Below are 24,947 nucleotides of genomic sequence, written 5' to 3'. Positions count from 1 at the left end.
CTAAGGATGTTTAAAGTTCAAATGCATATTAAGATTGTAAAGATAAAATAGAAAGAGGCAAGAAAAGCAACATATGAAATATAACACCGAAGGGTAACAAGTTCTGATATGAATAAAGTTCAAAAAGAAGATATACAAAAAAAAACTTAGGCCTTGGAAGGCTGAGATTCCTCGGAACCACTATCCGAAGTCTCCTCGGATGTTTCAGTCGTTCCTTCGGACGTCTCGGTCGTCCCCTCCGAAGTCCCTGTAGAGGTTCCCTCTGCGGGAGATGCTGGCTGTTGAGGCACTGCTCTTGGAGGCTCTTCCACCCTGGCCTTCTTAGTGACAGGCTCAAACTCCTCTTCGGAAGAATCTTCCTCCTCTCCGTCCTTGATCATATCAGCAAGCTTCTCAGTAACACCCCCAAGCTCTGGAACTCGCACATGGCAAGGAAAGGAGGACTGCTCGAGGACTTCTGGAAATTCATCTTGTATGGCCTCCACAGCAGCATCCCAGCCTTCTCTATAGCTAACTGGGTGCAGGAGGGCATCGTGCTCCACCATCAAGTCCTTGAACTCCTGGGTGTCCATCCAGCCGTCAAAGGCTTTATCCTTCTGTGCCTTCAAGATAACATTTTCAGCCCGGGCCGTTTCTAGGTCAGAAGTGGAAGAGGCCAGTTGAGCTTCAAGGGCCTCTATTCTCTGGTTGGCCTCCTCCAACTTCTTGTTAGCATCCTCCAGGCCAACCTTCCAAGCCTTAGCTTGGTGAATCGCCCCTTGAAAATGGGCGTTAGCCTGCAAAAGAAGCAGCAAAAGTATGAGAAAAGAAACGTGAAAAGGCAAGTATAAAGGGCAATAGGAAAAGGACATACCGTCGCTAAAGCCTGGGCTCCGAAAAGCTCATTCCCCTCTAAGTCCTGTTGAAGGACAAAATCTTGATAGTCCACCGGGGAGATGGAGTGCTTAGACCATTCCTTGGACAGGGCCGTGCTGCCCAATATTGAATCCTTGCCCCGGATCCCCCAAGCAGGTTGAAAATAGGCCCCTGGCCTCTGCTTGGTGCGCAAAACCTGGCTGGGGCCTTCCTCGCCCGGTTCCATTGCTTGAAGGAGGAACTCAGGGAATCGGTCACCAAGGCGTGGGTCTTTAAAGACCTTTCCAGCCCTCTTCATCTTGGTTGTCTCCAGGTCTTTAGGCTTGGTAGCCTCCTCAATCTTTTCAGCCACTGCAACAAGAAAAGTTGAAAACTCAGCGGAATAGAAAATGAAATAAAAAAAGAGAGCGAGATATAAGGGAGGAAACTTACTTTTCTTAGGGACGGGAGAGAGGCCGCGTTCTACAAGAACGGACTCCCGGATAAGATCCCAAGAATGGGAAGTCCCATTATCTTGTGTAAGGAGGTTGAAAGCTCTAGCCTCCTCCTCAGACAAAGTTATGTCATTTGGGCTCCCATCGACGGCAAGCCCGAAGGACGATCGAAACAGGGTGCCCCAATCTCCACCCTCCCAAACAACGAACAAAAAATCTTTCTTCCACCCCAAGTTGTTGTCAGGGATGGACTTCCCATTCACAATGTGGGGAATAGTGGGGCGCTGGTTTAGAGAAACCCAACCCGGACTTTTATCAGGGCTGTTTTTGAACTGGAAAATTTTCCTGAAAACAGCAACAGAAGTAGGGACCTTGTGCTTGGCACATCATGACAGGTAGCACAGAATAAGCCTCCAAGAGTTGGGGGGGGGGGAGTTGGCAAGGGCTGATGCCCACATCAGCCAGTAACAAGGGAATGAACGGATGAAAAGGGAGTCTGATACCTGCCCTTAGAGTATCCTTATAGACGCATAGTGCGTCCTTTTTCCACTGGCAGGCCCTGTCGGCCGGACCCGCAAGAACCAGCTTAAAAGGCTCCTTGATTTTGAAGCAGCTGCTCAACTTTTCCAGCTCCTTGGGATCCCGTAAAGCACTAATATGATCGTGCGCGTCCAGATGCGCATCAGACGGGTACTCGTCTCCTCGAGTGTTGATCATGTCGATTAAGGAAGTATACCTCGATCGAATAGGAAATTCGTTGGACTTTCTAGCCACGTTCATCTTGGCCAAGCGAGTCATTTTTTTGTCAGCCATCTGAAAAAAGAAAGGGGCACGTAAACAGGCTATCTTAAAACGGCACACAATGGAAAAATAGACACGAAAAGCAAAGGGAGGAATTTTACCTGAAGAAGCACTCCTGAAAAAGGCTTTGAGCTCCGACTTGCTGTTATTGCTCTGAGAATCTTAGCAGGAGGAGAAAGAAGAAAACTTAGAAATGAGAAGGTGAGGAGTAGTAGCCTTTCCTCATTCCTTTATATAAGAGGAAAAGGAAGTTGAAGGGACGAAGGCCCATTAAGGACAAAGGCCCATAGGAAAAAGCCCAGAAAAAGGAATATTCCAGAATATTCCTAGGAATTCTAGAGCATTCTAAACAGGGTGTATTAAGCCCAGATCAATAAAGAGGCCCAGTAATATTTGGTAAAGCCCAATAAAAGAGGCCCAGTAATATTTGGTAAATCCCAATAAAAGAGGCCCACTAAAATTTGAAAAAGCCCAATAAAAGAGGCCCAATAAGATTTGAAAAGGCCCAGTAAGATTTGGAAAAGCCCAATAATAGAGGCTTAGTAAAATTTAATAAGGCCCAATAAAAAAGGCCAGGCCCAAATCCAATTAGGATTTGGAAAATACAATACCCTAAATTAAAGCTAAATGAAGAAGGCTAGTGGAAGACCAGAAACCAGGTCGAATTCCAGGTCGTGAATCCTGCCCGAAATCTTTGGAGCAGACACCCGAAAATAACGGGTAAAAAAGACCAGAAACCAGGTCGAATTCCAGGTCGTGAATCCTGCCCGAAATCTTTGGAGCAGACACCCGAAAATAACGGGTAAAAAAGACCAGAATCCAGGTCGAATTCCAGGTCGTGAATCCTGCCCGAAATCTTTTCGACCAGGAATGAGGTCAAAACTTCGACCAGGAATGAGGTCGAATAAACCAAAGCATCTTTCAAAAATGGGGATTAAAAACCCAGGTCGAATTTCGACTAGGATCCTGGTCGAATTCCAGGTCGTGGATCCTAGTCGAAATCTTTCGACCAGGAAGCAAGAGAATCAAAGAATTTTCGAACAGGATTCAGGTCGAAATATCGACTAGAATCTTGGTCGAAATCCTAGTCGATTAGGCTCAAGACCAGGAGTTAAAAAGTGGGGGAGTTTTCGACCTAGATCCAGGTCGAAAGTTCGACTAGGATCCTGGTCGAATTCCAGGTCGTGGATCCTAGTCGAATTCCTTCGACCAGGATGGCAAGGCTGAGCCCTATTTCGACTAGGATCCAGGTCGAAATTTCGACTAGGATCCTGGTCGAAAAAGGGCTGGAAATCTGAAAAATCAAGAAATTAAGGATAAATCCCAGAAAATTGGGGAAAAATCCAGAAAATTAGGGAAAAATCCCAGAAGATTAGGGGAAAATCCAGAAAATTAAGGGAAAAATCCCGGAAATAAGGGAAAAATTCCTGGAAATTAAGATAATTCCTGAATAAAAGGAAAATTCATTGTAAATGTGTAGGTCGCTCCACACTTTACGCAAAAACGAAACCCTGTAAGGGAATGAATAGACCTAACTTCTGCAAAACCTAATCAATGTTTCCCAAAAGTTGGGGGGCAAATGATAGGGATAAATAAATTATGATAATATAATTAAATACTGCATTAATTGTACAAGGTGTGGACTGCTAGGCCCAATAAGAAGATGTATGACATTCAGACCAGAAAGGTTAACATACTGATCAGGCCTGATGGACCAGATTCCATCAGGCCTGATGGAATAAAGAAGGCCCAAAAGCCCTGATTATTTATTAATTTCGTAATTAATTAATAAGGGAAAAATCAACTGTTGAGAAGAGTCCCGATAAGGATATAAATCCTTATAGATTAGCCTCAAGGGGACCTAAAAGGATAAGAAATCAGTTTCCTACTATCTAGGACTCCAAAGTCCATTCTAATTATGAGACTTGCCCACCAAGTCTCCTATATCAAGTCCAATTCAAGGACTCCCAACATCTATATAAGGGGCCTCACTCCACAGACCAGAACTACGTTTTTTGGCTTGATTCTCTAATTCACAGAGATACGTAGGCATCTCGTAAAGGCAGAATTAAGCTACGAAACACGAGAGCAGCCATTAAAGGCCTTGAGCTCCCGAATCTTAGTAATAAATACAGCGAATAATAACCTTAGTATTTTATCCATAACAGTAGTATATAAACACAGACATAGGGTTTACACTATAAGTGTTATAATATTCGAGAAGATTATTCATTGTAACCCTAGCAGCTCTCGTGATATTTGTTCATCACTGAGAGGTAACAGTTCCATACTGTAACAGAGTTTATTGTTTCAATAAAGTTTGTTTTCTGTTACTTGAAATATTAAAAGTTCGATTTGATTGTATTTTTACACTGTATTCACCCCCTCTACAGTGTGTGTGACCTAACACATCAAAATTACTAGCCAATTTGTTAAAACTATTTTCAATCCCAATCAAACCATTTGAATTTCTACCATCATTACTAGCGCTACTCAAAACCTCATCACTCATTTTTTTATCAACAAAAATAGGTACTCTCTGAGAACTAACAACAGGGAGTTGAGGTATAAAATCTATTGTAATGTCCGGATAAGTAGGTGGTTCAGGTTCAAAAGCAAAAGAAACACATGGAGATAGATTATGACTTTCCTCAAACACCTTGGATGCAAAATTTTCATCATACAATTGAGGTGTAAATTTAGTAGTCGCGTAGATATTAAGAGATGGTGATATAGGGGGTGGTTCATACTCATGCGCAGGATAAGACATAGGATTACTGACTTGTTGCGGGAGTACAGGATATTCAGTACTGCAATAACATGGTGTAGGAGCCCCGAAATTCATCTCCATAGTGTCCGAGGAATGATTGCTCTGATACCAATTGTAACCAACTGGTTGATTAACATCCGAATTGTAATCATTAATGGGTCCATCAGCATAAGAAACGTAATCAATAGGATAATAACTTGGAGAATACATACTTAAGATAAAGTGAAACTGATAATACTAAAGAAGATAAACTGGAATTGAAGGTGCAAAAACTTTAAAGTGAAAGAAGTACTCGAATTGAAATAACTGAATCTGAAATACTGAAAATGAAATAAACAACAAAGTCAATTGTTCTTCGATGCTCCCCAACAAAGTCCAGATCAGTGAATATAGCTAGGCTACTTTGGGATTCATTTGACTTGGGCTAGGCTACTTTAGACATCAATTAATTTGGGCTTGTACTTTTAAATTAGTGAACTGATCACATTGCTAGCCCACTTGGCCCATATATCTCTGGCCGGTTACAATTTCATCCAAGTTTAGGTTTTTTAACTAAGAGGATTCATGATTTTACGGTGCATCCTTTAGTTGTCGTTCTAAGAGGACGAGGTCAAAGATTCTTTTCCTTGGATATTTGGTCTCAGCCTTTGGTTTTTGTTTCTATAGTCCGTGCAATCATATTCCCCGTTGCGTGAATTATATTTCATTTTCTATCTATAGTTGTTAATGTAATTGTTAAGTTATTGTTTGATGAATAAATAATATATTGAAAGATCAAAACCGGGTTAAAATTAGGATCCACCGGGTCGGGTCCGGGTTGGCAAGAACAACCCGCCGGTGTTCTTCACAACCCAGAAACCGGTGAGGTTCCGGCCACCGGAGCTCGATTCCGGCGAGATCGATTACTAAGTGAAACAACTTGTTTTCAGTTCGTTTTTGCTGCCAACCAATTGATCAAATAAAGCTATTTACAACAGCAATTTCAACAAATAACCCCAGAATCAAAAAGTACCAAATCGGGTATAAACCCTAAACTTGAAATTGAAAAACAACACATCAAAACATGATTTTGGTACCAGAAACCGAAAGAACAGATTGAGAGGATCAATTTGGGTACTCACATCGATCGATTTGATGCTCAGAAATGTTCAAAATCAGCGATTGATTCTCGACCCGAAATCCGACCCGACTTGTTCTTCAGAGAATTTCCAGAAAATTTGCAGAATTTTTATAATTAATTAATTATATTTAAATAATTATTAGGTTATTTATAGTAGCAAAATTAATACCCCTAATTAAAATTAAGACCCTAATTCTACACTTTTTAAAATTAATAAGCCCCTAATTTTATAATTTTTGGGTATTAAAATTTAATTTATAAATATTTTATAAATGCAATATATATGCCAAGATTTTCCAAAAATTGTGAATAATGTAAAAATACAAAGAAATGGTATAAATAAAAGTCCTATAATTTTATAAAAATAAAAATGTGATTTTTGTGGGGTTTTTAACACCCAATGGGGCCCGGAAAAGTTATTTTTCTCGAAACGAGAAAATTTGTAAAATACCTAGATGTTTAGAATAATGCGATGGTTAAAGCCGTTTGATGAAAAATAAGGCCCATTATTTTATTTGAAATATCAGATATAAAATCACGATTCGAGTCATAAAACTTTTGAAATGAAAGCTATGAAAGCAAAATAAAATATCTGAAAAATACCTTAAAAATACCGGGACGACATAAAATGCACGTAACACATAGCAATTAGGGTTTGACAGATAATTTCACATAAATGACACATTAATTGACATAATTTATTATAACTATGATATAATACAGACGTAAATTTCCCAGACGTTACAGTTGGTATATTTACAAAGAAAAAGTTAAAAACTAACATATATGTTGAATACGTAGTTGACCAAAAATTTTGAGTTTTATTTAAATAAACTATATAACTGGTCTATATTATTACCGAGTTCTCTACTAACTTACAATTAACTTACTCAATTTAAAAAGATAAAAAATGAATAACTGAATTCAGAATTACTTGCAATCATAATATAAAATAATATAAAATTTATACTATTGTTAATATAAAAGTTGATTTTAATGAAAAATGTTAGTTTTTGAAATTTAACGTATTTATGTTTGGAAAAATGTTAGTTTTTTACACTATTCTTAACAAAATAAGATTAAGTTATATGTGACTATGTTAGCATGTGAATTATCGTATGTTACATTTCTTAGGAAATTACGCTGGTTTCAATTATTTATATGCTAAATATCTGATTTATGTACATGTATAATTATTATTAATATCTAGTGAGACAATTGATTACTTAAATAACATGTATTTATAATTATTCAAAAATTAAAATTATGTAATAAATAAATTACAATAATTTATATATGGTATTCACATTATCACTGACAAACAATCCATATATATTTTTTACGCGACCGAGTATCAATCATGTAACACAAAAATAAATTATATATTTTAAGACTTTTTATTGATGTTCATGATTTTTTTTCAAGAATTTGAAGAAAAAATTGTAATTATATTGTTATTTAAACTATTTTTAAGTTTCTTTCTTTACAACTCTAATATTTCTTCATATAATAATTTGATAATATTGTATACTATTCTCCTAAAATTAAATATTTTTCAATTTGATAATGTTTTATAAATGTTAGTTGAACTGGTTAATTCCTTCAAATTATTGAACAATATTTTTTTTAAAAAATAGTATAAAATGTATTGAATCAAATGCTATAATATAATATAGATATAACTTTTATTTGAATAATTCAAAATATTAAAATAATTCAAAATATTTGTACAATATTATCTTGATCAGTAAATATTGTTTATCTAAAAGAATTCTTTTTAAAATGCTAGTTTTTTTAAAGTGAAAAATGAAAAATAAATCAATTTAATATATCATCGTAGTTTTAACAAATCTCGTGAGATTTCATATCAAATTTCAAATATTTTTAAAATCAGGACAAGTCCCATAACACTATTGCGCTACAAGTGAAGTTAGTAATTTTAATACAAATAATCAATTGACTTTTTTTTTGAAAATAATAATCAATTGACTTGATCCTATAAATACCTCAAACACATTAATTTATATTAATATATGATATCAAAAAATTTCACATTATTGGTAAGATATTCTCGTCGAACTTGTAATTTAAATTTACTAAACGTAGAATGTTACAATATTTTTCGGCTAGTCATGTAGTCAAATTTCGAGTATTTTTTGAACAATGTGCCAAATTCTGATTTCAAATTGAAAATAAACTAAAATTCATTGACTCATTATAATTCGAACTTATCTAAATATTTAATACCAATCTAGATTATTTATATATAGGCAATTCTATTTTCAATATTTTCTTTAAAAATTATATATGTACATTTTAATTACTTTTTATAATAAAAAATATGTTAAAAATATATGAGATATATTTTCAAACTAAAAAAATAATAATAAATAAGATAATAATCCATTTATATACTATGCCTAACTTTATATCTGGAATTCAGTTCTTTAAAATTGATTGTACAAATATTCAAGTAACTATCATTTTTTTTGTGGAATTCAAGTAGCTATCTTTAAAGTTAAATAAAATATTCCTTTAGCACACTTACATATTATGTGTTTGATAAAAAGCACATGTGACAATATGGTGTAGTGGTACGAGGTTGTATAGAAGAATGAAGCAACTCGAGATCGATTCCCACAAAACACAACTTTTATATAAATATTAAAAATAGGGGTAGTTTAGTCTTTTCAATGAGACTTTTTGTTAGGAATATGTGTATTAGTTTGATGATAAGTTAGACAAAACACTTAATTAGAAATCTAGTGTTTGTAGCCTCAACGGATAAGACCATTTTGGCTATCCGTTGAAGGAGTAGCTTTACTTAGAAATAAGTTTAGTATTGTAGCACATTTCATTCTCTGTATTTAAGTTGTAATTCTTAGATGTTGTGGAAAATTATCAGTCATGTTGACTACTAGTGGATATGCAAATAGGAGGGCTAACTGTAAATATTTCATGCTTTGTAATTTTGTATAAATGAAGTTGTATCAAATGATATTAAAGGCCTTCAACGGATGAGAAACAAAGCTTCAACGGATGTCTCTAAAGCTTCAACGGATAACATCCATCAACGGATGAGTGCTTCAGCGGATAAAGCTTCAACTGCTAATGCATCAACGGATAAAGCTTCAAACGGATAAAGCTTCAACGGATAAAGCATCAACGGATGAAAGCTTAAACAGATTCTTAGTTCAAATAGCAGTTGATAGTGACAATTCATAAGCTGACAGAGGCACATGGGTTGACAGAGACAAACTGGAATGTGGCAGCCTCTAGGAGAAATCAAGAAAATGCAGCATTTCCATTTTGGTGCAAACAAGGAAGTATTCAAAGATTCACAGCTAAACCTAAATTGCATTGGATAGAGAAATGAAGAAGAAACATGTGAAGAATCTTTTAATTGTATTTTACAATTTTGTCTTCACTTGTAAATTTGGTGATATATAAACCAAGTAGCAGCTAGTAATTAGATGGTGAATTTTCCAGAGCTGTTTAGAATAATCCAGAGAGAAAATCATCTAGTTTGTACAAGGACACAACTGTGATTTAATTCTTTGAATCACAGATTTTCTGAAATAACATATCTCTGGTGGAACAACAAATCCACCAGAAAAGTTTTTAAGTCTGTTGTGTTCTTTACATTTGTGTTTGAATATATATCTGTCTGCATTAGTTGAAAGAAATTCACACACACTTGTTCATTAAAACACATAGCCTAGAAACTGCTCAAAACTTGAAAAAGTTTTGAGATTTACATTCAACCCCCCTTCTGTAAATCTCATTGTTAGTTCACTGGGAATAACACTTTTTAATCTCAAAATATTATCCCCTTGTTGTGCTATTATATATAGAAGAGATTTATTTTTGTAAATGAGCATGAATATTATGGTCTGCTTGTAATATTGTTGCAAGTATTTATTTTAACTGGTGGATTGAAGATAAATTTATTTGCGTATATTAATTATTTTTGGGGTGTAGTGATATTTTTGTAGTTATTTTATGAGGGTTCCTCTAAAAGTGTTTGTGGTTGTTCGAGATACTACATAATATAGTATTTTGTACGATTACAATTTTATATTTGATTTTTATTTGAATATTTATTTATTTTTGATTTTAGTAACTGTTATTCCCAAGGAACTAACAATGAGATTTACAGAAGGGGGGTTGAATGTAATTCTCAAAACTTTTTCAAGTTTTGAGCAGTTTCAAAAGCTAAGTGTATGATGAACAGATGTGTGTGAACTGCTTTGAGCAGGTGCAGACATATGTATATTCAAGACACAAATGTAAAGAACATAAAGGCTTTAAAAACTTTTCTGGTGGATTTGTTGTTCCACCAGAGATGTGTATTTCAGAAAATCTGTGATGCAAAGAATTGATCACAGCTGCTTCCTAGTACAAACTAGATGATTTTCTCTCTATATTTTTCTAAACAGCTCTGGAAAATTCACACCTAATTACTAGCTGCAACTTGGTTTATATATCACCAAGTTTACAAGTGATGACACAGATAAAATACAATTATAAAATAGTTCTTCACATGTTTCTTCTTCATTTCTCTATCCAATGCAATCTAAGATAATCTGTGAATCTTTGAATACTTCCTTGTTTGCACCAGAATGGAAATGCTGTTTTTTCTTGATTCCTCCAAGAGGCTACCACATTCCAATTGTCTCTGTCAACCCATGTGCCTCTGTCAGCTTATGAATTTTCACTATCAACTGCTATGGAACTGAGCATCCGTTGAAGCTTTCATCCATTGATGGCTTTATCCGTTGATGCTTTAGTGACATCCGTTGATGCTTTAACAGTTGAAGCTTTATCCGTTGATGGATGTTATCCGTTGAAGCTTTAGAGACATCCGTTGAAGCTTTGTTTCTCATCCGTTGAAGGCCTTTAATCTATCAGTTGATACTACTTCATTTATACAAAATTACAAGGCATGAAATATTTACAATTAGCCCTCCTATTTGCATATCCACTAGTAGTCAACATGACTTATAATTTCCCACAACTTCTAAGAATTAAAACTTAAATGCAGAGAATGAAATGTGCTACAATACTAAACTTATTTTTAAGTAAAGCTAATCCATCAACGGTTAGCCAAAGTGGTCTTAGCCGTTGAGGCTACAACACTAGATTTTTACTTAAGTGTTTTGTTTAACTTATCATCAAACTAATACAAATATTCCTAACAGTAACTTTTCACATACCCATACAATATTCACAAATACATAGTTCTGTACATGTGGTTTCATTTGATACAAAAAAATTAATAATTATCTACTTTAGTCGCTACCATTTTTCAAGTTGTGACGTGTAAGGTCACAGCCAAACACCAATATAAACCAACATGATCATACGTTTAATGAAGGTTATAAGTCAAAAATTATATGTGTGTTTGTATCTATTTTCTACCATACATTTAAAAGAAAACAACAGTTGAGAATTATAATGGTATATAATTCACTCTGGAAGATAGAGTAAATAATAACAAGATATCCTGAAGGATGATTACTTATAGTCAGTGTGCACCAGCATCCTCTAAATATGTATAAATTATTGATTTGCTCATAATTATTTTATTTATTTGTAGTTAGAAATGGGATAAAAATACTTCATGTGTTTGATGTGTTAAAAATGTGATTGATGTGTCATATAACACTACTTATCGTCGATATAAGTTTGTGTTTTACTTATAAACATGAAAGTACCTTAATTAATGTCTAAAGTTGAATTTATTTGTACTATAAAAATGTAATAGTTAAATTATGATAATAGTATATATAATTTATTTAATTAGAGGCATAAATAGTTTAATTAATGCACATATGTATACTTGATATATAGTTTTTCGACCGATATCTTTGTTAGTGATGTCTAGTCTAGACATCATCCAGAAACTGATGTCTTTAGTAAATTACACATCAGTTCTAACTCAAATTCTGATGTCTAAGGCGCAATTTTTACAAAATATGTTAGACATAATTAATTTTATAAGACAATTACATCAATTTTATGCCACTAAACATATAATTGCACTAGGAAAATAAGGCTTAGACATCAGTGTTTAAATACAAAAGTAATTTCTATTTTGTTCTTAGACATCACCTAAAACTGATGTCTTTTTGTATTTAGACATCAGTTTCATTAAAAGAAAGCTGATATTGAGACACATATTAGGCATCGGTTTTAACTGATGTATATTTAGGTAGAGACATCGATTTAATAAAAAAACTAATATTTATTCAGATATTAGACATCCCTTTTGCGTGATGTCTATTTGGTTACAGACATCAATTATTTTAGAAATAAACTGATATATGTTTGTACATTAGACATCACATATTCCATATGTCTACATCAATTTTACACTACTTATACAACACAATAACTAAATTACTTCCGGGATTAACAATTACCAAAACTGAAATCAATATTAACAAATATTCAATACTCTCATTTTTACTAGTATGAAATACTATAATGACTTGCATAAGCATACTTTATCAAAACCAGATTGTCAATGCATTGATGTGTAAAAACTATGACTAAACTCAGATTAAAAAAATTGGCCTAAACACGGATCCAATAGCCCACATTATCTCGAAATTGTGTAACGCCCCCAACTCCAGGGTCAGAAATCTGTGTCGTCACGCAATCCTTCAATCATGTGTAACCTGCATTAACTCAATAATCCAATAATTTCATATCACAGACCCCCAATCTCACACACTCACAAGTTATAGCCTTATAAACGACGTACAACAAGTATCATATGTTATTAAAACTCAAATGTACTTTACAGGATCTCAAACAATTATTAATTCCTCTATATGAAGTTACAATAATTACGACTGATATCTTATACCTCACTGATACTCTGGCCCACCTGAGACAAAACTGCCAGGGATTCTCCCCATGACTGCAAGCGACTAAGTCTCACACCGGCATGTTGGTTATCTGTTATGTTGTGTCATTTAAAAGAAAACAAGAGTGAGCTATAATGCCTAGCATAATAATGTACCGTATGAAATGAATGTATGATAAACTCAAGTAAAACGTCATATATGATAAATACGTTTTTTTTCAAAAATAGTTTTCCTTGATGATACACACCTTCTTATGAAAATAATTCTTTAATGGATTATTATCCTGCGAATACCTTAATGGTAAACCCAACACCTAGGCTCGGGTTACGGTATTGCATCACAATTCCAACTGGAAGAATAGGACATTCGTTGGAGCCACCGCATACGATGATCAGTCATACTACGGAAATAGTAACCTTTTCTACTAGTAGAAGGACGACACCTTCGTATACCGGTTATCACCCTAGCCGCATTCGGGCTTTATATGCTTCCCCATTCAGCCTGAGTATATTTTGCATACTTCGTATGTCCTTCAGTACATATGGTACCTTCTCATACAGAAAATAAATATGGTAGTCTCCCCAGTCCACGAAGTATTGGATCTCTACCCCTCCCTTGTCCTTTTAAGAATCCTATCATATACTTGGAATCATCGAACTATATCAAAATTTCCTCAAGCGTTTTGCTTGTTGATAGGCACAGCTTTACCTCATATATATATGTACTTCCGAAAGTTTTCGGAGGAAGTATTAAGGATGTGAGCTGACCGTTGTCAACAGATAAGTAAATAAGGGGGAGAGTTTCCTTTGAAGCTATATTCAAAATATTTAAAATAAGTCGAGATAATACTCTCCGATGATCTAAAATTATTCGAATGATTTTCCGAATATCAGAAAGTATTTTAAATCCGGTTTTATGATTTTTAAATCATAAATAAATACTTTAATAAATAACTAATAATTAAATATTAATCGATATATAATTAAACTTCGAATAGTTATACTTTTAAAAGAATAATAAAATAATATTCCTCAACTTATTTATGTTTAAGTAATATAATAATCTTTAATATTTAATCGAGTTTGAAATAAATATTCGCCGGAGAATACTTCATCCATAATAAATTAATAGTTAATAAATATTTATTATTCGAGCAATAAAATATAGTTGAGGGAATACGATCTTTGGAAATTTCTTTAATAAAAGTTCGAGGTGTTTAATATTTCGTAAATGGACGTTGAGTCCCTTGGAATAAAATAATTACGGATTTTTTAATCGTCCAAAACTTCTCCGGGATGATTCCCGGGTTTATATTTTATCAAAACAAAACTCACCGACTCTCGGTCTTACGACTTATACATCACGCTCTACTATAGCGTTAATATTCTTAATTAAAACACCTTCGGAATACTTCCGCGTTTTCATCATTTTTTACCCACCCATCCTTTGTCTAAATTATATACGTACCACTCTACTCGCTAGCGTTAATGTTTTCAAATATAAACTCCTCCGGGATACTTCCGAGTTTTTATAACTTACTCCGACCGACTCTCGGTCTAAATATAACATTTCAACTCGTTATAAACATATACCAAAAATTATCAATAACTGAGCAATGTAATATATCTCAATTTCGTAAAACGGTTCAAAGAAATTTCATGCATACATCACAGTTTGTAAAATATTCACAACACAACAGTTCTTATAAGGTAGGGTTGAAAACTTTCCTGGGTATCTCGAGGTGAAGGATGCTTTAAGTTCCGCTCGGAAATCTATAATCATAAACAAAATTCGTTTTGTTAGGTCCCGTTCTAATTTACGGCGACTCCCACTCACACGCTACTTATTATGCACCCTCTCAAATTATATTACCCTTATTATTTCTTTAAATCCTTCTTCTCATTACGGTCGTTTCCTTTTCGAAGTGTCTTAATTCCGTTTTCATTTTCCTCGTCGGCTCCGCTTATGAATTCTACGGTTTTCTAATCGCGCGGTCTCGGCTACGATATTTTTATAAAATTGAAACCTTATTATTTTTGCTTGAAATTTTTATGGAAGTTAACAAAGTCAATTTACTACTCTCTGTAAAAGTTTCATGATTTATGAACATTTTTAAGTCGATCTTTTTTATTATCAATGTTCGTAATTCGTAGCAGTTTTTGTCGCGTAAATCACTTTTAGTAAAACGGCAGTAACTTTTGATCCGTAAATCGGAATCACGCGATTCAAGTGCCTAAACGATCCTTATAATATTGTCTATCATAATCGAATGTTATTTTTCAATAAAATACAGATTACAACTTCGGGACGTTCTGCAGAAACTTAAAGTTACGTTTTATTCATTTTAGTGAGATTATGGTTACGATTGGAGTTCCGTTTATGCCTTAAATCTTTATACTACCACCAACAATCAACATATCATAATCACCACACTAACTACTCTCAATAACATCATGTTCTTGAGGCAACAACAATCAACCTTAAATCTACTTAGCTAAACATCAAGATTACAACAATACGTTCACCAAAACTAGGTTTACAACTATGTTCTAAAAGAATCTTGAACTTAAATCTTAAGTAAGGATGGGTCAAATATTTATACCTTACTTGAGAGCTTGAGATGTGTTCTTGATGATGGTGAAGTCTTGGGAGTGCTTAGTAGGGTTTTTGGAACCTAAAACAACCATTAAAATCAAGAAACCAAATAAAAGTTACTATTCATACTATTCGCTATCATCTTTCTTGAATTTATTTCACCCCTCAGACCTTGATAAAAAGAGCTTAAAGATTTATCTTACCTTAGTTTAGGTGGTATGAAGCTTGAGAATTAATGGGGGAATTTTTCCATGGCTAGAGCTTGGTGTTTTGATTTTGATTTAGCCTTTCTTTTTTATGAAGCCGAATGGTGATGTTTGGGAGAGAGAGAGAGAGAGTTTTTGGGTTACTTCTTGGTTGCTTCTTCCAATAATGTATGATATCTTGTTTATTCTTCTAGTATAAGTCATAGGATTGATTTTTGTTGCCAAATCTCTAGACAATTCTAGCTAGGCTTTTTAGATTACAAGCTAAATAAATTAGCTTAGCCATTAGCTTCACTATTCTCTAGCCCTAGTTGATCATCCTAATTCCTTAGCTCACTATTTAATAAAGTAACCATGGTTACTTTTCTACCACATTTAGTTAGTGCGTTACGTTTATTTAATCGTTTACGCGTTAGTTCGGTCGCTTAAACGTTTTCGTAATACTTTCTCGCAAACGGTTCGCGACGTAAATCCTTTCGTATTTATTCCTCATGTTTTGAAGTATCGTCCTAGGATATAAATTCGTAGGGTTTTAAATTCATAATTATATTGTGATCCTCGTAATCCTCGATGATTCGTAAATATGGTCGTTTTTCAAAGTTCATTTTCTTCGAAAACTAATAGCGTTTACATACACTCATTTGGTACGTATAATCATAATATCAGCTTCGAAACTCATTTTCTCATGCACAACATAGTGTGGGTTAAAAAGTTTTTCCCGTCTTTCAGGGTTACTATTCATTAAGCGTTTTATAAGGTCTCAAAAATTCGAGTTATTATATTACTATTCATAAAGGTCTTTTACTGATGTCAAAAATTTGGGTTTTTACACTCTTCCCCCCTTAAAAGGATTCTGTCTCGGAATCAGTTTAGAAATAGGCAGGGATATGCTTCTCACATGACAACCTCGAGTTCTCACGTTGGCTTTGCAGTATATGATCTCTTCATAAAAGTTTTACTCCTCCGTCAAATATATTTCAAAGTACTTGTTATTGTAGATATTTGATCTCTACACGTTGTTCCACATACGCTAAGTCTGGCTGCAAGTTTATTAGCTCATTTTTAATCGTATGTCTGGCTTTGACGGTTAAATTTCCTAACCTCGATTCGTGGTATTCGTTATAAACTTGGCGACCGTTCAACGATGGTGCTAATTTATAAGTCAACTTTCTTAGTCCTTTAATTCTTCAACCGGTCCAATAAATCTTAGGTTCAACATTTCTTTCCCTTTTGAATCTCATCACTCCCTCCTCGGGAGGTACTTTCAACAATACTTGGTCCGTTACTTCATACTTTCTGTCTTTATAGTTCTGGTCCGCATATATCTATTGTTCATCCTGGGCTACCACTAGCCGGGTTCTGATAAGTTCTAGGAATTCCTTTGGTCTGTTGAATCAACCATGGTCCAGTATCCCCCGCTTACCAATTTCTTTCCAACCTAAGAGAGAATGATTCTTTCTTTCGTACAAAGCTTGGTAGCCATCCCAATGCACGCATGATAACTCGTTATTGTCGGTAATTCGATTAACATCAACTGGTCGCTTTATTTCCCTTCAAATCTATAATATGGATGATTAGCGCATCTTCTAGTGTTTAGTATCATCCTGCAACTTATTCGTTCCCCCCTCTATCGCTCCTACTAGTGCTGGTATTTCGTTCCTTAACGTTTTCCCATTTTGGCGCATCATCTCTGTCAATTATTTTATGTAAGAAGTCCTCGTTGCATTTCTACACGTTCGTCTCCTGTTATACGTTTAGCGTTAGATTTAATATTTCTTCCCGTAGTAACGTAAGGCGCATCGGGTCCTGTTGCCATCTTAAAGGAAACACCATTCATACGCAATTGATTGACACGTTTAGACTCGTGGAACGCTCAGCTTCCGTTAACGGTCGGACTTCTTTAATCATCCCCCGTATAATATATATAGTACTACGATACCTTCCGGGTCGTAGTTGTTATTCTCCCTAGCACCTTAGACGTATTCGTGTTTATTGGTACCTGCTACCAGTGGCCTTTATAGGGCGTGTACGATCTTCTTTTCCTTCTATCAGCTCTGACAATGACATCCTTCATTCTTTCACGTTGTCCTTTGTATGGGATATCGGCGATTATTTTCCGTACGCTCGCGTGGGAAGTATATCTATACGAATTTTCTGTCAATGATAGGCGATTCTCCTAACCGTTACAAATAAAAGGCAAGCCGATAGACGTATCTTCAATGGTCTGGATAGTCCTCCCATCCTACTTGTCGATTTAAGAACTCTAAGTCATGACTCTGTTCGTCCTTTCTCGCAAAAAAAAAATCTTGGGAAATAATCCAGTTGTGAAATTAATCCTTGGGTCCTTGCGTGGCGCAATATCACAGGGTCTCTCTATCACCAATTATCTCTTCCATGTTCATAATAATTTTATAGAGCATAGATCTATTATTTGCATAATAAAATAAGCGGTCTTGTTTAACCGTATTACTCAAAATCTTAAAATAGCATGATGGCTTACTTGGTTCTTGATAATTCTCCTTCAAAATTTATTATAATAAACTCTTACTCCCATTCGGGTCATCTACAGGTCGTAATCGCCAAAATTTTAATCTTCATCTTTCCGTTTTCATTTTCAACCACGTCCATGACATCCCTTTTTATATTTGGTCATGACTAACATCCTCTGTAAGTTTCTAGACATCGTTAATTCTTCCCGTTATGTAATAAGGGCTCTCTTCACATTGTATCAACTTCAAAATTCATTCATTCGATCCTTCTCATCAGTTGTCCATAAATTTGTCATCCTCACAATATCTTTTCCCTACTTAAAGTGTTGGCCACCACATTGGCCTTTCCTTGATGATAATAGATTTCTCAATCACAGCCCTTGATCAATTTGACTACAGCCTCTATCTCGTGTTCAGTGTAAGAGAAAAAAAAATTCAAAATTTCTTCATACGTTAAACTCTTTGTCCCTTCCAGTGCAAACCTTATCGCGATTATTCTAGATTATTATTAGAATACCTTATGTCACGGTGCTTAAGTCGCATAGACATATCATTATACTTCACACAAAATCCTCTTCTTATCGTCGAGTATTGCTAACACGGGGTTGTTACTAATCTTACCTCCACTTTTTGAAAATCTTATTCCTCGAAATATACATGCTTGGTCTTTCTGGAATTCATTAGTGCTTATCCCGATAATGTTTCATAGAAACGTACCTCACTAACCACATTGGTATCTCTATTATCGTTCTTTTATAACCATGTTAAAGATCCTTATGATAATAACTAAATATGATTTTTTTTCTTTTTAAAACAACTTGCCCATCATGATGCTCCAATTGCACCATCTTAGCACCGAGTCTTCAATCTCATAGTACAATAATTGGTTCTCAACTATACCTCTCTTTGTTCGGAAGGCAATCAGTCTTGAAACAAAATGATTCTCACGATATCGATGTAATTTAGACATTCTTAACAAGATTTCAAAATCTAATATCTGAAGAAATAATGAGCTCTGAATAAAAGAGTTGCAACACTCATAAGATTTATAACTTGGAAGGAAGAATACAACAAGGATTATCCTTCCATGTCCTTAGAATTTTATATTGTGATATTATAGAGAATATCCGTTTAAAACAATGATTGCTGAATAACAACATCATACGAATGATAAGATTTTCCTATTGAAAGAATACTTTTCTTCTCGAATAATAGAAGAAATAACAAATAACATCCTCAATCAAAGGTCAACCATTGAGGTTTTAAGGAGATGCTATTTTGAAAGAAGGAATTTTATTCAATGATTAACAAATAAGGAACTATATTGTTATTCAATCACTTTATGATTTTAATTGGATATTCATTATATAAACGAAAGAATAGAACATTTCATGAACAAAATATATCATAAAACTGAGTATGAATTCTCGTTTGAGTGGGCGACCTAGTTAGGTCTCAATTAAAAAATTCTTTGAAATTTTCATCAACAATTAAATTTTGCATATATAATGCACTATGAAAAAAAATTGATTGGAAGTGGAACTAGCAAAATAATAACTAGTCCATATCAAGCAATATTATCAACCGGCTAAGAAAATGGCCAACACAATTGGTTTGGCCCATAGCAACTAGCTAGAACGATTAGCTAGACTTTCATCATATTAATAAAAATTTCGACTAGTTAGGACATTAACTAGTCGTTCATGAGAACATATAAAATTAAGCATATTTAAGTTTGTTCGAAAAAGAAATTCTCAATATCGTAACCACTAAAGAATTTGTGGCTACCTGGGTGACGATTTCAAAATAAAGAGTTTTCCAATTTGGGCTGAGAAAGACAATTATAACTCTGAATCGAGTGGTCTTGACATCGGAACAATCGATAGCCTCTTATCAAATATTTTTTGCCAATAAAATGGTACACTCAAAGGTGCCCTCATTCACATACTTTATCAGATTCTCAAATAAAATTGAATTCAGAATACCAATATCAAATTGATACCCTTACTATGATTTCAAAGTTCAATATACAATTTCATCCTGATTAGAAGAAAATGATTCCCGAGGAATCCATAGATATTAGATCATCCATGTTTTTAACAATTTGTTAGATATTTACGATCTCGACCGAGGAGAGTAAGTATGAAAGAAGAATGAAATAAAGATATTCATTATGAATATTCCTCGATTAATTGAGGCAAATTCATTAAAAATTCCCTGGATAATTGAAAAAAGTATAAATAGCTCTGAGCCGAACAAGACATAATCTATGAATGAAAGTTCATTGATCAACTAAAATAATTGAACAAGTCCTGATGCGGAGAAAGACTATTCAAAATGGTCATATTAGAAGTTCAAAGTAGGGAACTAAAAGGATTGCCCGATATGACTTATCAAGGCAATACAAATGACCAACAGTTTGGAGGGAGTAGTGTGACAGTGAATATATGCCAAAATAATTTATTGATTATCCTAACCCTCGTCATTATCCGCCCGAGGATGATTCCATCTCTTTGTTTTCGTAATTCCATGTTTCAATTAGTGTCTCCCTCAATCATCATTTTAAAATTGCTTACTATCTTGACTTTCACACGTATATCTGTCATTCCGGTGTTTTACCACGAAGACCTTAATCAAAAAATTTCTAAAAGCATCTGTTAAGCCATTAGGGGCCTGCTACACGCATTCGTTACTAATTACAATTAGCCAGTTCCCCTTGGGAACAGATCAAAGAGATCTCTCAGGGATCTCAATGGAGTCCATAAGTTCGGTGGCATGTGCGTGTAATTGAACATACGTTACCGAATATATTAGAGGTCTACGAGTATATATACGAAGCCTCTGACATCATATATACCGAATAATTCCGCTCTAGACTAACTGGTCTATCCTTTTTAAAAGGTTCTAAGATCGAACCATCGCTCGTTGGAATCTTACGCCATTTAATTATAGACATGCCATCAATTCTCGACGCTCTTGATCTCTGAGCTAAACCATTTTAACCTTACATGTTAAGCACACTAATAATATCATGTACACTACTTGTCTTATGATGACAATTGTATATTATATTCAAATCCTCTCTAATGGAATTAAAAAATCCTCAAGGGTATATCAGATACTATCTCTGCAGAATTCGTTAGTAATACGATATTCAAATCGTTATTAGTAAAATGACACCTTCAACTAGCTTGGGTCAATAACCTCAACTGTATACTAATAATTAGACTTCATGGTCCTCACATGTGATGCCCCTTCACGGGAACCTATAAAGAACTACGAGTAACCAGACTCGTGTTATTACAATGAACATATGATGTTGGTAATACCGTCTTTACCCCAATTGCCCTATAGTCTCAGCTCCAGGTTCTACATCCACATCCTTGCTAAATCAAATATGATTCTAATTTTTTTCTCCTCATCATTTTGATAATCTCCAATGGTCCTATTAGTCATACTTTAATACCTCAAATATACACTTATCATAACCTACCTATTGGGGCTACATCCGGTAGTCCAATGATGAACTCTATATGAGCTCTTACGCAATCTCGCATCTAGACAGATTCCTAACACTCTCGTCTCTAAGTACTATAAATTATTACTCTGATACCATTTCTGTAACACCCCCAACTCCGGGGTCAGGAATCTGGGTCGTCACGCAATCCTTCAATCATGTGTAACCTGCATTAACTCAATAATCCGATAATTCCATATCACAGACCCCTAATCTCACACACTCACAAGTTATAGACTTAGAAATGACGTACAACAAGTATCATCCATTATTAAAACTCAAACGTACTTTAGAGGATCTCAAACAATTATTCATAACCTCTACATGAAGTTACAATAATTACGACTGATATCTTATACCTATTTGATACTCTGGCCCACCTGAGACAAAGCTGCTAGAGATTCTCCCCATGACTGCAAGCGACTAAGTCTCATACCGGCATGCTGGTTATCTGTTATGTTGTGTCATTTAAAAGAAAGTAAGAGTGAGCTATAATACCCAACATAATAATGTACCGTATGAAATGACTGTATGATAAACTCAAGTAAAACGTCATATATGATAAATACGTTTTCTTCAAAAATAGTTTTCCTTGGTGATACACACTTTCTTATGAAAACAATACTTTAATGGATTATTATCCTGCGAATACCTTAATGGTAAACCCAACACCTAGGCTCGGGTTACGGTATTGCATCACAATTCCAATTGGAAGAATAGGACATTCGTTGGAGCCACCGCATACGATGATCAGTCGTACTACGGAAATAGTAACCTTTTCTACTATTAGAAGGACGACACCTTCGTATCACGGTTATCACCCTAGCCGCATTCGGGCTTTATATGTTTCCCCATTCAGCCCGGATATATTTTGCATACTTCGTATGTCCTTCAGTACACATGGTACCTTCTCAAACGGAAAATAAATATGGTAGTCTCCCCAGTCCACGAAGTACTGGATCTCTACCCCTCCCTTGTACTTTCAAGAATCCTATCATATACTTGGAATCATCGAACTATATCGAAGTTTCCTCAAGCATTTTGCTTGTTGATAGGCACAACTTTACCTCATATATATATATGTACTTCCGAAAGTTTTCGGAGGAAGTACTAAGGATGTGAGTTGACCATTGTCAATAGATAAGTAAATAAGGGGGAGAGTTTCCTTTGAAGCTATATTCAAAATATTTAAAATAAGTCGAGATAATACTCTCCGACGATCTGAAATTATTCGAATGATTTTCCGAAAATCAGAAAGTATTTTAAATTCGGTTTTATGATTTTTAAATCATAAATAAATCCTTTAATAAATAATAAATAATTAATAATTAGATATTAATCGATAAATAATTAAACTTTGAATATTTATACTTTTAAAAGAATATTGAAATAATATTCCTCAACTTATTTATGTTTAAGTAATATAATAATCTTTAATATTTAATCGAGTTTGAAATAAATATTCGTTGGAGAATACTTCATCCATAATAAATGAATAGTTAATAAATATTTATTATTCGAGCAATAAAATATAGTTGAGGGAATACGATCTTTCGAAATTGCTTTAATAAAAGTTAGAGGTGTTTAATATTTCGTAAGTGGACGTTGAGTCCCTTGGAATAAAATAATTACGAATTTTTTAATCGTCCAAAACATCTCCGGGATGATTCCCGGGTTTATATTTTATAAAAACAAAACTGACCGACTCTCGGTCTTACGATTTATACATCACGCTCTACTATAGCGTTAATATTCTTAATTAAAACACCACCGGAATACTTCCGGGTTTTCATCAATTTTTACCGATCGATCCTTGGTCTAAATTATATACGTACCACGCGACTCACTAGCGTTAATATTTTCAAATATAAACTCCTCCGGGATACTTCCAGGTTTTTATAACTTACTCCGACCGACTCTCGGTCAAAATATAACATTTTAACTCGTTATGAACATATACCAAAAATTATCAATAACTGAGCAATGTAATATATCTCAATTTCGTAAAACGGTTTAAAGCAATCTCATGCGTATATCACAGTTTGTAAAATATTCACAACACAATAGTTCTCAAAAGGTAAGGTTTGAAAATTTTTCTGGGTATCTCGAGGTGAAGGATGCTCTAGGTTCCGCTCGGAAATCTATAATCATAAACAAAACTCGTTTTGTTACGTCCCGTTCTAATTTACGGTGACTTGCACTCACGCCCTACTTATTATGCACCCTCTCAACTTATATTACCCTTATTATTTCTTCAAGTCCTTGTTCTCATTACGATTTTTTCCTTTTTCGAAGTGTCTTAAGTCTGTTTTCATTTTCCTCGTCGGCTCCGCTTATGGATTCTACGATTTTCTAATCGCGCGGTCTCGACTCCGATATTTTTATAAAATTGAAAAATAATTATTTTCACTTGAAATGTTTTTGGCAGTTAAGAAAGTCAATTTACTACTCTATATAAAAATTTCATAATTTATGAATATTTTTAAGTCGATCCTTTTTATTATCAAAATTCGTAATTCGTAGTAGTTTTTGTCGCGTAAATCACTTTTAGTAAAATGGCCATAACTTTTGATCCATAAATCGGAATCACGCAATTCAAGCGCTTAAACGATCCTTATAAAATTCTATATCATAATAAAGTGTTATTTTTCAAGAAACTACAGTTTAAATCTTCGGGACTTTCTGCCGAAACTTAAAGTTACGTTTTATTCATTTTAGCGAGATTACGGTTACGATTGGAGTTCCGTTTATGACTTAAATCTTTATACTACCACCAACAATCAACATATCATCATCACCACACTAACTCCTCTCAAGAACATCATGTTCTTGAGGCAACAACAATTAACCTTAAATCTACTTAGCTAAACATCAAGATTACAACAATACTTTCACCAAAACTAGGTTTACAACTTTGTTCTAAAAGAATCTTGAACTTAAATCTTAAATAAGGATTGGTCAAATATTTATAACTTTCTTGAGATCTTGAGATGTGTTCTTGATGATGGTGAAGTCTTGGGAGTGTTTAGTAGGGTTTTTGGAACTTAAAACAACCATTAAAATCAAGAAATCAAATAAAAGTTACTATTCATACTATTCACTATCATCTTTCTTGAATTTATTTCACCCCTCAAACCTTGATAAAAAGAGCTTAAAGATTTATCTTACCTTATTTTAGGTGGTATGAAGCTTGAGAATTAATGGGGGAATATTTCCATGGCTAGAGCTTGGTGTTTTGATTTTGATTTCTCCTTTCTTTTTGATGAAGCCGAATGGTGATGTTTG

This window comes from Apium graveolens, chromosome 2 (genome assembly GCF_009905375.1).
Source record: "Apium graveolens cultivar Ventura chromosome 2, ASM990537v1, whole genome shotgun sequence".
NCBI lineage: Eukaryota > Viridiplantae > Streptophyta > Magnoliopsida > Apiales > Apiaceae > Apium > Apium graveolens.
This window is presented reverse-complemented; position numbering follows the sequence as displayed.